Genomic DNA, 13753 nt, shown 5'->3' on the forward strand with positions numbered 1-13753 from the left:
CTCGAAAATGATGTCCAAATTGTCTTCCAAAAGGATTTTGAAGCTTAGAAAATATTTTTGGTATTTTGTAAAAAGCGAAAAGTGCTAGAGAAATTCCAGCATGCAGAAAATAATTTTGAAAATTTCAAACATGCAGTGGGGAAATCAAATGAGGTGCAAAGATAATTTGAAAAGGTGGAACAAAGTAAACATGAGATAAATACCAATTTACCTTTGGCAAGGGCGCGTCATTTATAGTCTAACGTGCATGACTTTTCTCCGTCATACCTACGGCTCGTCCTGGAGAACTGGACGAAGCCGAACTCTCGACTTTCCGCCACACCTTCTTTGCTTTCTTCTTCCTTTTAGGTGTGGAGGATCGGTGTTCTGGCTGGGGTTCTGGTGCACCCCAGAGTGCTTGCCCTTCACTGTCTTGTTGTATCATGAAGCGCTGCTCTTCCCTACGCTTGAACCTGAAAAACATATCCTCCTTTCCAACATGGAAGCGGATTTCTCCCCTTCCGACATTGATCCCTGCCTTAGCGGACCTTAGAAAAGGTCGCCCAAGAATGAGGTCAACTCCGAGGTCGCCCTCCATATCCATTACCACAAAATTCGCAAGGATGAAGGAATCTCGTACTCGTACGAAGATGTGTTCGGCTATCCCTTCGGGATATCGAATGGTCGAATCTGCAAGCTATACGAGCATCGTTGTTGGGGAAAGAGCAGGATATTGAAGTTCTTCATATATTACCTTGGGCATTATGTTCACGCTCGCCCCTAGATCGCATAGACATTGCTCAAAGCATTTGACATAGATTGAGCAGCTGATCATGGGGACCCCTGGATCCTTTTGTACTGCTGCCACCATGCCATCCCAAACATCGTTCTTTGGGGGATTGTACTTACATGCATGATTAGTGCGTGATGGCCTCCGGGATGAGTTACCCCATCCGATGGACACCATGCAGACATTTTCAACGGGAGTCTCGGGTTGCCCCGGGATCCTCCCGCTCTCAACAGCAGGTAACAAAGCAGCAATTTGAGCAAGTTATGTTTCGATCATTTTGTTGAAACTTAATTGATTTTTAAGCGTGGAAGACAAAGTTTCAAGCTTTACATTTAAACTTTCCAGGGTTTTATCATTGGCCAAAATCTTTTTATTTATATTTTAGTTAATTTTAGCTTGGCCAAGAACAAGTTCTCTTAAGGGAGGTTGGTTCGAATTGAAATTCAAATTGTAAGAAGGATTGTAATTGTTACCTCCCTAGAATGGTGGACGTGGCTGGTTCCACCCCTGGCCTCCTTGTGGTAGACGGTACCCGTTGTTGTTGTTGTTCTTATTGAGGTAAGCGCAGTCTTCACGGGTTTTGGGGCAGTCATTCCCCGAATGTCCATCATTACCACAGACTTTGCACGTGAAGTGCAAACCCATGGCGTAGACGGGAGTGTGTATCTGTTGCTTGCTCCCTTCCTCCATCTTCTTGATGAGGAGGTCCAGTTTCACGGCAATCCTATCCGTCTCCTTGACGGTATGCATGCCCTTTGTGCGGGGTGGGAGTCGTTCATCACTCCACCCCTGGATGGAGACCATCTTGTTGGCGGCTCTTAAGTTGAAAATCCAACCGCCAACATCTGCAGCATTGCATAACGTTTGAGCACCAAACTTAGTTATAGGGCTTAGTGCTAATTGGTTCCACGAGTTTTGGTGAATTGAGATCTGCAGGCACCCACAGGTTAAATACAAAAGAAAATACAAGTGAACGCACAAGAAAAGTATAGAAGATTGCTACCTGCGTTTCACTTACAAAAAAAGGCCCATCTAACAGTCCAAACCGACCAACCAAGCCCTCGTACCGACCATCTGACATTAGGACCCACCAGGCAGTGTACCAAACAAGGATGGTGGCCAGAGGTGGTGAAGTGGGGTCGGCCGAACCAGTGGTTCAGCTGAACCAGCCCTGCTTCCCGTCCAGGTGCATTTTGGTGGGAAGGTTGATATGATCCTCTAGGAGTCGGTTTGCAACATTTCCATACAAGGAGATGGCGGGAACCGACCTCTCCAAGATACATAAGGCGCCTCCCACCAATCTCACCACACACACCACATTAGAGAGAAAGAGGAAAAGGGGAGAGGCCACCCTTAGAGTTGCTTTGTAGATTCGGCTAGGGAGTGTGTGAGGAGAAGCTCGGAGGAGTGCCGGAGTTGTCGGCTACCCTCTACTTGTACCTCGGCGGGTACGAACCACTTTCGAATAAGTATCCAAACCTTCATCTACTTGTTGAGTTCTTATCAGAGTTAAGCTTTTTTTATCTTTTGCTTGCGGGATCATCGTCCATCCTCGTGACGGGTGTTCTAGTCCAAAGGCTTGAGTCGTGGACGGGATCAGGGCTAGAGCAGTGATCGATAGCGTAGACGTGGTGTCTAGGCTAGAGGTTACCTTTGTTTGCATACGTTCTCCACGGTCTGTCGGGATAGGCGGCAGGTGGCGATAGTCCTGTCCATCCCTTGTTGTCCCCCACGTGAGGGTTGGGTGTTGAGCTAATAGCCGGATACTCTTGGCAGACTAGGAGTAAGCTAGTGCCCGAAACAAGCGGGTGAGAGCCGAGTTTATCTCTCTTAAGCATCTCTTCTCTTAGACGACCACACTACCCAAAGGCCACCCTTCTCTCTTCCTCTGGGTAACCCAGTTAGAAGACCGGTACAATTCCGTTCCCCGTGAAAAATACGATACCCTGAATACTCCCGGGTGAAGTGCTACAACGGTATTTCCGTGCGCTTGCGGATTTCTCTGTGAGAGTTAAGAAATACCAACATGCATTTCTGGCACCGTTGCTGGGGAACGGTTGCTGTAGTTGTCTTCGAGCCTAGTTGCCCATGTATCCTTTCTTTTTACCTTTCTCTTTCTTTATTCTTTTTTCCATGGATCACCTTTCTATCCACAAATTCTCTGCTCCCAAGGGCGAGTTCTTAGAGTCACCAAAATCCTCCAAGCCAATTACAGCTTCAGGCTTTGAACTCCGCCCTGGCTTTATAGCCATGGTTCGGGAACAATCTTTCTCTGGTTACAACCGTGAAAATCCCTACGACCACCTATGAGAGTTCGAGCAGCTATGCTCATGCTTGTCAATCACAGGCATGGCACAAGAAACACTTTGGTGGAAGTTGTTTCCTTTCTCCCTTGCTGAGAGAGCAAAACAATGGTACACCCATAACGTAGGGAAGGTAAACGGAGAGTGGGTTGAGCTAAGAGACAGATTTTGTCTTGCGTTCTTCCCTATGTCTCACATTGCTTCCCTACGAAAAGAGATCCTCGACTTTCGTCAGGATGAGAAAGAGTCCATAGGTGCAGCCTGGGCCAAGTTTTCCAGGCTAACCCGTGCTGGCCCAGAATTGTCTATCCCCAACCATGAGTTGCTTCAATACTTCTGGTTAGGGCTTAGCAAGGAGTCTACCCTACAGCTTGATGTCACTGCTGGAGGGTCGTTCATGCACAAAACCACTTCCAAAGCCGAGGCACTTATAGACCGTATTCTAGAAAACAACTCCTTCACCGAAGCCCTCCCGTTAGAAGAACCTTTGAGCCATGAGGAAGCCCCGCTGATGGAGTCAGCAACCTTAACTCTAAACCACCTGGACTCAACCACCGAGCCTTCCCCCGAACTAGAAATAGTGGAGGAAGAAGAAATTCAACCTCAGAGTTCCCTTTTGAATTCGAGGATGATTTATTCGAAGATTTTGGAAACACCTCGAATTACCTCTACTAGAAAAGAACCCTAGTTCCAATTGGTCCTACTGAACCTCTCGATAAGGCGTTCCTTAAAGAGATGGTTAGAGACCTAACCGCTGTCATGAGCAGCGAATGGGTACAGGAGGGAGAGTTATCGTCTGAACCACTTCAGATTGTCGCCCCCCTCTTTTACCATTCACTGTTTTATCCAAGGAACCTTGGGGGAGGTCTTATACAATCCCACGGTTGGAGCAAACATCATGTCGGCCTCCTATGCATTTATGCATTTGGAGAACTCTTTGGTTCCAACTGTGAAAACCCTCAGGATTTCATTAGGATCCGTCCTAGAGGGAGTTGTGATAGTCCATGACGTACTTGTACGTCATAATGATTTTGAGGTTGCCCTTGATTTTCATGTCTTCGATGTCTATGACTTCGATGTTTTAATCGGGCACCCCTTTGGGAAGTTGTTCCTAGAAGCTCCTCTTCTAGGGACACTTGATGTTATGCTAGGGAGAGAAACATTCTCAATCCCGATTTCTTGGGCAAAGAATTCCCCCGCTGAACTTCTCCCCGAACCAGAGCCGGTTGAAGAAGTGATGGCCATTTCTCCCTTTGAGGCTTCTGAGTCGTCTTTAGAAAAAGATGTTGAACTCTTCATTCAGGAAGAAGATGACTTTGGAGAGACTCTTGACCTTCCCACTAACGAACGTCCATCACGACCACCAATCGAGCTAAAACCTCTTCCTGCTGGCCTTCACTATGCCTTCTTAAACAGCGAAACCAAAACTCCCATCATCATTAGCAGTAAGCTTTCTGACGTGGAGCCAGCCAAACAAATAGCCGTACTAGAAAATCATAGGCCTATTTTAGGTTACTCACTCCAGGACCTTAAGGGAATCAGCCCTACGCTTTGCACTCATCGCATCCCTGTAGACACATCCTGTACACCTTCTAGGGAGCTTCAACGTAGGCTAAATAATGCGATGAGAGAGGTTGTCAAGACCAGGGTTAACAAAACCGGTGGGAACCGGTCCGGTTTGACCAGTTACCGGTCCGGCCCGGTTACGGTTTGGGTCGGTATCAAACCGGCCCCAATTCAAAATTCAATTTTGAATTCAAAAACAATAAAAATTCCCATATCGGTCATACCGACCGGTAAACCGGTCAAACCGATCTACCGGCCCCAATTAAAAATTCAAATTTAAATTTAAAAAAATGAAAAATTCCCAAACCGATCATACCGGCCGGTTTACCGGTCATACCGGCCGGTATACCGGTCGGAACTGGTTGCACATGCGATTTTGAATTTGGATTTGAATTCAACCGGTTTCTACCGGTTTCCGGTCAAACCGGTCTGGTAAACCGCTACAGGAGGGCGGCGGTTTGACCGGACTGGTCGGATTTGTAAACCCTGGTCAAGACAGAGGTCCTAAAGCTTCTGCATGCCGGGATAATTTATCCTGTGCCTCACAGTGAGTGGGTGAGTCCCGTTCAGGTTGTGCCAAAGAAAGGAGGAATAACGGTCGTTCAGAACAGCAAGAATGAGCTAATCCCACAATGACCCATCACGGGGTGGAGGATGTGCATTGACTACCGAAAACTCAACTCGGCAACAAAGAAAGATCACTTTCTGCTGCCTTACATTGATGAAATGTTAGAGCATATAGCGAAGCATTCTTTCTTCTGTTTCCTTGATGGGTACTCGGGTTATCACCAAATCCCCATCCACCCCGACGATCAGAGCAAAACCACATTCACATGTCCTTATGGAACATATGCATATCGAAGGATGTCATTTGGGCTTTTCAATGCCCCTGCATCGTTCCAAAGGTGCATGATGTCTATCTTCTCAGACATGATTGAAGAAATCATGGAAGTTTTCAAGGACGACTTTTCCGTCTATGGAAAAACTTTCGATCATTGTCTTGAGAATTTAGATAGGGTCTTGCAGCAGTTCCAAGAGAAGGACCTGGTACTAAATTGGGAAAAGTGCCATTTCATGGTCCGTGAAGGCATCGTGCTTGGACATCTTGTGTCCGAGAGGGGGATCGAGGTGGACAGAGCTAAAATTGAGGTCATAGAAAAGCTCCCACCTCCGGTGAACGTAAAAGGGATCCATAGCTTCCTAGGTCATGTGGGTTCTATAGGCGGTTCATTAAGGACTTTTCTCAGATTGCTAGGCCCCTCACAAACCTCTTAGCTAAGGATGTGCCTTTTGAGTTCACTGACGAGTGCCTTAGAGCTTTCAAAATCCTTAAGAAAGCACTCATCTCGGCCCCAATCATTCAACCCCCTGATTGGACACTGCCATTTGAAATAATGTGTGATGCTAGTGTGTAGCGAAAATGGCCTCTCATGCCATATTTCAATATAATATTTTGGCGATTGATGACACACACAACACTTGGACTAATGTGATTGTTTAAGATGACTATTCTCAGGCTTTTAGGTTCAAGTGATGACAAAGAGAAGATAGGCGTAGCTAGGCCCGAAGGGCCACCCCTCGCGGGTCTCAGGGCAGCGCCCTGAAAGCTCTTCGGTCCAAGGAACAAGGATTGAGGTATTTTGCTATCATCGGTTAAACCGACGTAGGGCAAAATGAACTCACCGGTGCAATCACAGAGAAGGCCTGCGAGCTAGGGTTTGGCACCGGATTAACCGGCGTTAAGTATTTTACACTCGTCGGTGCATTGACTTGGAGCACATCTGGATGTTTGGTTTCACCGGTTGAACCGACGTTAGGAAATTTGTATACGTCGGTGCATTGACAGATGAAGACAGAGGAAATTCTATACACCGGATGAACCGACGATTGGGTCTTGGTGAACGTCGGTGCAGTTGTCCAGAGAGTTGGTTTTTAGAGTTCAAATGGCAACTACATTCACCGGTTAAACCGACGTAGCATCAGTTGATTGCCTGTACATGTAACGGCTAGTTTTTGAGGCAGGCAGTTTTAGTATCACCGGTTAAACCGACGATGGCTTTGGAGGTACGTCGGATTAACCGGCGTTAAGTGTTTTTCTGGCAGCTTTTCTCCAACGGCTATATTTGCTTGGGCTGCCTATATATACCCCCAAGGCCGGGTCATTTGAAGGTGCTGGAGTTCAAGGAAGTATACAAGAGCTAAAGATCATCTCCAACCACCATAGAGCTTCATTGTACATCATATAGGCTTAAGCACACTTGTGAGAGTGCTTAGTGCTTGTAATAGGGATTAGTTCTTGCGAGAGCTCCCTTGAGAGAAGTCTTGCTGCGGCAAGCAACTTGTGATCCGTCGTGTGACCCTCCGTCTTGGTGTGGAGTGGCAACGACACTTTGTGCGGGGGAAGAGGAGGCCCCCTCCTTGGTGGAGAAGCTCCGTAGTGGATTACGGCCGGGTGACCGAGAGAGACGGTGGCGGTGCACGAGACTTGGCGTCTTAGGGGCACTTGCCTTTGCTTGCCGGCATCGCCTTGGTGGCGTAGTGCAAGACGGTGATCGGAAGAGCCTCGGTGTCCCGTGGACGTAGGCGTTTGTGCCGAACCACGTTACATGACCGTGTCTACTCGGGAGTTTGCATCCCTCTTGCACTTACCTCTTTACTTACCGCATTACGTTTCCGCATTTACTCTATCTTGCGTACCTTTACTTTCCTAGTTAGTTTGTTTAGGATTGGCTAGGTTGCAAGTCTTTTAGGGGTAAGTAGAGAGTAGCATAGATAAACCTTAGTCATAACTAGCATGTATAGGACGTGTTAGGTTTATCTTATGCAAGTAGTTTGAGCCCTAGCTTAAAAAGCGATTAGCGACCCTATTCACCCCCTCCCCCTCTAGGGTCGGACACCCCGGTGATCCTTACATAGTGACTATGATGTTGGAGCGGTCCTTGGCCAAACCAAAGATTAAAAGCATCATGCAATCACCTATGCAAGCAAAACCTTGTCATGAGCTCAATTAAATTATGCCACAACTGAAAAAGAGCTCCTGGTTGTTGTCTTTGCAATTGACAAGTTTAGATCTTACTTGGTTGGAGCAGGTTGGAGCAAAAGTAATCATTTTCACTGATCATGTTGCTTTGAAATACTTGTTCACCAAGAAAGATGCTAAACCACGTTTGCTAAGATGGATCTTGCTACTCCAAGAATTTGATCTGAAAATAAAAGATAAAAAGGGAGCAGAAAATACTGTTGCCAATCACTTGTCGCGTATGCCTATCACTAACATGCAGGTTCTTTCCATCAACGATTTTCTACGCGATGACATGTTGCTAAAGGTGACAGATTCCTACCCGTGGTACGCAAACATTGTGAACTTCATGGTTTCAGGATACGTGCCACCGGGGGAAAATAAGAAGAAATTGTTGTACGAGAGTAGACGCCACCTATGGGATGACCCATACCTATACAGGGTATGCTCAGATGGCCTGCTCAAAAGATGTGTACCAACCAAGGTTAACCTAACCGGTGGGAACCGGTCCGGTTTGACCGGTTACCGGTCAAACCGGTCCGGTCCGGTTCCGGTTCCGGCCGGTACCCAACCGGCCAAAATTCAAATTTTAAATTTGAATTCAAAAAATGAAAAATTACCAAAAAAATTCCTAAAAATACTTCAAGGTGCGATGAATCTAATGGTGTCAAATTTTCTCAAAAATTCATTCATTTAGTATAGTTTGTGGGAATTTAAAGTTAAATCAAAAAAGAAAAAGAAAAAAAATGGGCCGGCCCATGAAGGCCCACCGATCAAACCGGTCAAACCGGCCGGTAAACCGGTCAAACCGGTCGGTAAACCGGTAAAACCGGCCGGTAAACCGGTTGCACGGGAGCGTTTGAATTTCAAACCGGTCAAACCGGCCGGTAAACCGGTCAAACCGGCCGGTAAACCGGTCGGAACCGGTTGCACGGGAAAATTTGAATTTATTTGAATTTGGATTTGAATTCAACCGGTTTCCACCGGTTACCGGCCTAACCGGTCCGGTAAACCGGTACCGGAGGGCGGCGGTAACCGGTTTCCGGTTGGGAAATAAAACCCTGGTACCAACAGCTGAAGGAATCCAAATCATTGATAAGTGCCACTCTGCACCCTATGGAGGCCACTATGGCATATTTCGCACCCAGGCAAAAATATGGCAAAGTGGTTTCAACTGGCCATCAATGTATGAGGATACCCGAGACTTCATCAAGAGGTGCAGAAAGTGCCAGATGCAAGGTGGCATCACTTCTCGTGATGCGATGCCCCTCAACTTCGATCTTCAAGTCGAACTGTTTGATGTGTGGGGCATTTACTTCATGGGACCATTCCCAAAGTCAAAGGATTGTGAGTACATCTTGGTCGCCGTCGACTACGTGTCCAAGTGGGTTGAAGCATTACCATGTAGAGTTGCCGATGCCAAGCATGCCCGCAAGATGTTTCATGAGATCATCTTCCCACATTTCGGGACTCCAAGAATGGTGATAAGTTACAGAGGGTCCCATTTCATTGATCGGACCTTCCGGAAATTCTTGGAGGAGCTTGGGGCACAGCACAACATTGCAACTCCATACCACCCCAGACCAACCGCCAAGTAGAAACCTCCAACAAGCAAATCAAGAACATTTTGCAAAATACGGTCAACGAAATGGGGAAATAATGGAAAAATAAGCTACCTGATACACTATGGGCATACAGGACAGCTTACAAAACCCCCATAGGCATGTCGCCGTACCAGCTGGTATATGGAAAAACCTGCCATCTACCAGTTGAGCTAGAACACAGGGCTCACTGGGCTATCCGAACATGGAACATGGATAGTAAGATGTCAGGAAGAAATAGAAAGATCCAACTATCCCAGCTAGAAGAATGGAGGGAAAAAGCCTACCACAGTGCCAAGATCTATAAGGACAGAACCAAGAGATGGCACGACAAGAGACTTAGGCCCAAGGAATTCAAAAATGGAGACAAGGTACTACTTTTTAATTCCAGGGCCAAGCTCTTTGGGCAAGGAAAACTCCCAAGCAAATGGAAGGGGCCATACACCGTCATCCATGCATCTCCACATGGGGCAATCACAGTTCTAGATGACGAAGGTAAGATCTTCAAGGTAAATGGCCAACGTTTAAAAGTTTTTCTTTGAACCCTTTAATTCAAAAGAAGACGTAGATGTAATTAATTAAATTGATTTCCGTTGTCTATCTTAACTTCATACCCACATAACACCTACTAAAAAAATATAACAAAAATTAATAAATTAATAAATTAAATAAAAATTTAGACTCCCCGGTATTTCAAAACCGGCAGAGTCCTTTCTTGTTTCCACCTTTCTTTTTCTTTGAATATAAGCAGGTACAAGAATAAGTGTGGGGGAGGTCTCTCAAGAATCATGAGAAGCAAACTCGTTCAAGATCTCCCCACCACATGACAGACCAACACCGTGCGACATGTCCAAGGTAGGATCTCCCACGCTGCTCCTGCATCATCCGTCATGCTGGTTTGCTATTTCAAACTCACACACTTCCCTGTTTCAATTTCAAATCTGAAAAAAATCAAAATAGATAAAAATAAAATAAAAAGGTCTCATGCACTCCTTGCACTTCTTGATAAACTTGCATACTCTTTATTCCTAGACTTTCGCCTTGCTCTTGTGAACAAAAACTTGATAGGGAACCCATGCTATCTAATAATTGACTTTTGATATATGGTTGAACAAATGGAACCTAACTCTTCCTTGCAAAGTGCTTGGAATTTCTTTTATAAAAAAATTGCAGCAAGGCTCCTCACCTGTCAATAAAATTCCTATCCAAGGCCATATGTTGTTTGAAATTGAAAATCTTCCACATATGCAACTTGTTTTCTCATTGAGCTTTGTCAAATTGTTGTGACCCTTTGAAAGATCACGTACATGTCCACCCACATGCTATACTTCTACACTAGAAGATAGCAAGCATTTCCATCCACCACAAAAAAACTCCAAGTCATACCATGACACACTCTCTCTCTCTCTCTCTCCAAAGTTACCATCAAGGATGTGGGCTATACAAAAAGAAATAAAAGATGCATACCCAAAGAAGATATGCCACATGCTCAAAAGGCATGTTAAAAAAAGAATTGGACACATGAAGGTCCAAGTATTAAAAAAAGAGTTGGACACATGAAGGTCCAAGTATTCAAAAAAAAGAAGAAAAGAGATAGCCCATGTCCAAAGAAAAAAGGAGACAGATGGTTCATGAAAAGGAGTTCATACATCATCCACCAAAAATATTCACACACTTGCACATCTTGATCAAGGGTTATGACTTGTTTCTCCTTTGGATCCGGTCTTTGACTTAGCAACATATGAGGAACAGATATGCCTCCAATTGTTCCCCTACCCTGAGCTCCACATAAGCCTTTTTAGAGGTAGGAGAAGAAGAAGACATCACTTTGCCTTGGTAATGAAACACACAGAATGATCCGAGAGGACAAGCTGAGGAGCTAAGCTATTTTTTCTCTTACAAAAAAAATTAAAACCCAAGTTTCTAAGCAAGGAAGGATAAGGAACCTGAAGTTTAAACCGTTCCAAGTTTCAATTATCAAGTTAAATGTGGTAGACACTCAAAAGTTCACAAGTCCAGGAAAAAGTTTGGAATAACTTGTATGTAGGATAATCAAGGAGATGCATCCACCTTAGTCCTTCAACTTTTACTCGAGGACGATCAAAGGGCTGAGTGTGGGGGTGTTGTTGGCGGTTCTTAAGTTGAAAATCCAACTGCCAACTTCTGCAGCATTTCATAACATTTGAGCACCAAACTTAGTTATAGGGATTAGTGCTAATTGGTTCCATGAGTTTTGGTGAATTGAGATCTGCAGGCACCCATAGGTTAAATACAAAAGAAAATACAAGTGAACGCACAAGAAAAGCACAGAAGATCGGTACCTGCGTTTCACTTACAAAAAAAGGCCCACCTGAGAGTCCAAACCGACCAACCAAGCCCCAACACCAACCATCTGACATCAGGACCCACCAGGCAGTGTACCAGAGAAGGATGGTGGTCAGAGGCGGTGAAGTGGGGCCGGCCGAACCAGCCCTACTTCCCGTCCAGGTGCATTTTGGCGGGAAGGTTGATCTGATCCTCTAGAAGTCAGTTTGCAACGTTTCCATACAAGGAGATGGCGGGAACCGACCTCTCCAAGCTATATAAGGGGCCTCCCACCACTCTCACCACACACACCGCATTAGAGAGAAAGAGGAAAAGTGGAGAGGCCACCCTTAGAGTTGCTTTGTAGAGTAGGCTAGGGAGTGTGTGAGGAGAAGCTCGGAGGAGTGTCGGAGTTGTCGGCTACCCTCTACTTGTACCTCGACGGGTACGAACCTCTTTCTAGTAAGTATCCGAGTCTTCATCTACTTGTTGAGTTCTTATCAGAGTTAAGCTTTTGTTATCTTTTGCTTGCGGGATCATCATCCGCCCTCGTGACGGGTGTTCTAGTCTAAAGGCTCGAGTCGTGGATGGGGTCGGGGCTAGAGCAGTGATCGATAGCGTAGATGTGGTGTCTAGGCTAGAGGTTACCTTTGTTTGCATACCTTCTCCACGGTCTATCGGGGTAGGCGGCAGGTGGTGACAGCCCTGTCCATCCCTTGTAGTCCCCCACATGAGGGTTTGGTGTAGAGCTAATAGCCAGATACTCTTGGCAGACTAGGAGTAAGCCGGTGCCCGAAGCAAGCGGATGAGAGCCGAGTTTATCTCTCTTAAGCATGTCTTCTCTTAGATGACCACACTACCCAAAGGCCACCCTTCTCTCTTGCTCTGGGTAACCCAGTTAGAAGACCGGTACACCTCCGTTCCCCGTGGAAAATACGATACCCTGAATACTCCCAGGTGAAGTGCTACAACGATATTTTCGTGCGCTTGCGGATTTCTCTGTGAGAGTTATGAAATACCAACACATCTTCTCAACCAACTCTTTGGCTTTGGCAATGGTTAGGTCGAGGAAGGCTCCTCCAGCAGCAGCAACGATGTTGGCTCGAAATGTCATTGTGAGCCCATTGTAGAATCTTTGGAGGACGAGCCACTCGTCCAAGCCGTGGTGGGGATAGGCCAGGATGTATTCCGGAAGCCTTTCCCAAGCTTCTTGGATGAATTCCATCCCCGTGTGCTGGAAACTTGATATTCTTCCGCGCAGGGCATTTGTTTTGCCCAGCGGGAAGAATTTTGCGAGGAACGCCTTGGAGAATTTGGCCCAGGTATCGATGTCTTTTTCTTTGTAAAACCACTGTTTTTCCTTCCCTAGTAGGGAGAAAGGAAACAGACGAAGCTTGATCGCATCGGCAACGACACCCCGTATGACTACGGTGTCGCAGAGCTCGAGAAAATTCTGCAGATGTGCATTGGCGTCCTCATCCGGCTTGCCACAGAACGGGCTAGCCTGCACCATGTTAATGAGGCTTGATTTGAGCTCGAAGTTCACGTCCCCAACATTGATGTTGGGTCTAGTGGCCACATTGTCGGTGGAGGAGACGGAGAACTCGCGGAGAGTCTTTTGAGCCCTAGCCTCATGAACAAGTGGTGCTTCCTGAATGGGTTCCTGTTCTGGGAGAAGAGCGAGAGGAGGAATGATGTGAGGTCGTACCGTTCTCATGAGCCTCTCTGTATTGTCTGTATAGTTTTCCGGCAGGGAGAAACCAGTCATACACTACCCATGTCTTCTTTCAAATCATCAATAAAAGAAGACATAAAGTGACATTAGCATGAAAGAGTAAAGACTATATCCTGAGTACAAAGCCTAGATTAATATCAGTACAATAACTTTATTCACATGCCGTCCCCGGCAACGGTGCCAGAAATGCTTGTTGGCATTTCTTAAGTTGATACCAGGTTTGCGAAGACCTCGGCAACAACCTCAGAATTGCCTGTTGGTGGTCCTTAGTGCAATCACTAGAAATGAGGGCGCCGAACCCATCCTAGCAACTGCACCCAAGGGGTGCCACCCTCGTAGTATAATCTATACGATTACAGATGGATCCGCAAGCGCACGGATATACCGTTGTAGCATTTCACCCGAAGAGTAAGGGTATCGTCATTTATTTTGTCCCAAAGGACGGCAGCGGCAAAG

This window comes from Panicum virgatum, chromosome 2K (genome assembly GCF_016808335.1).
Source record: "Panicum virgatum strain AP13 chromosome 2K, P.virgatum_v5, whole genome shotgun sequence".
Taxonomy (NCBI): domain Eukaryota; kingdom Viridiplantae; phylum Streptophyta; class Magnoliopsida; order Poales; family Poaceae; genus Panicum; species Panicum virgatum.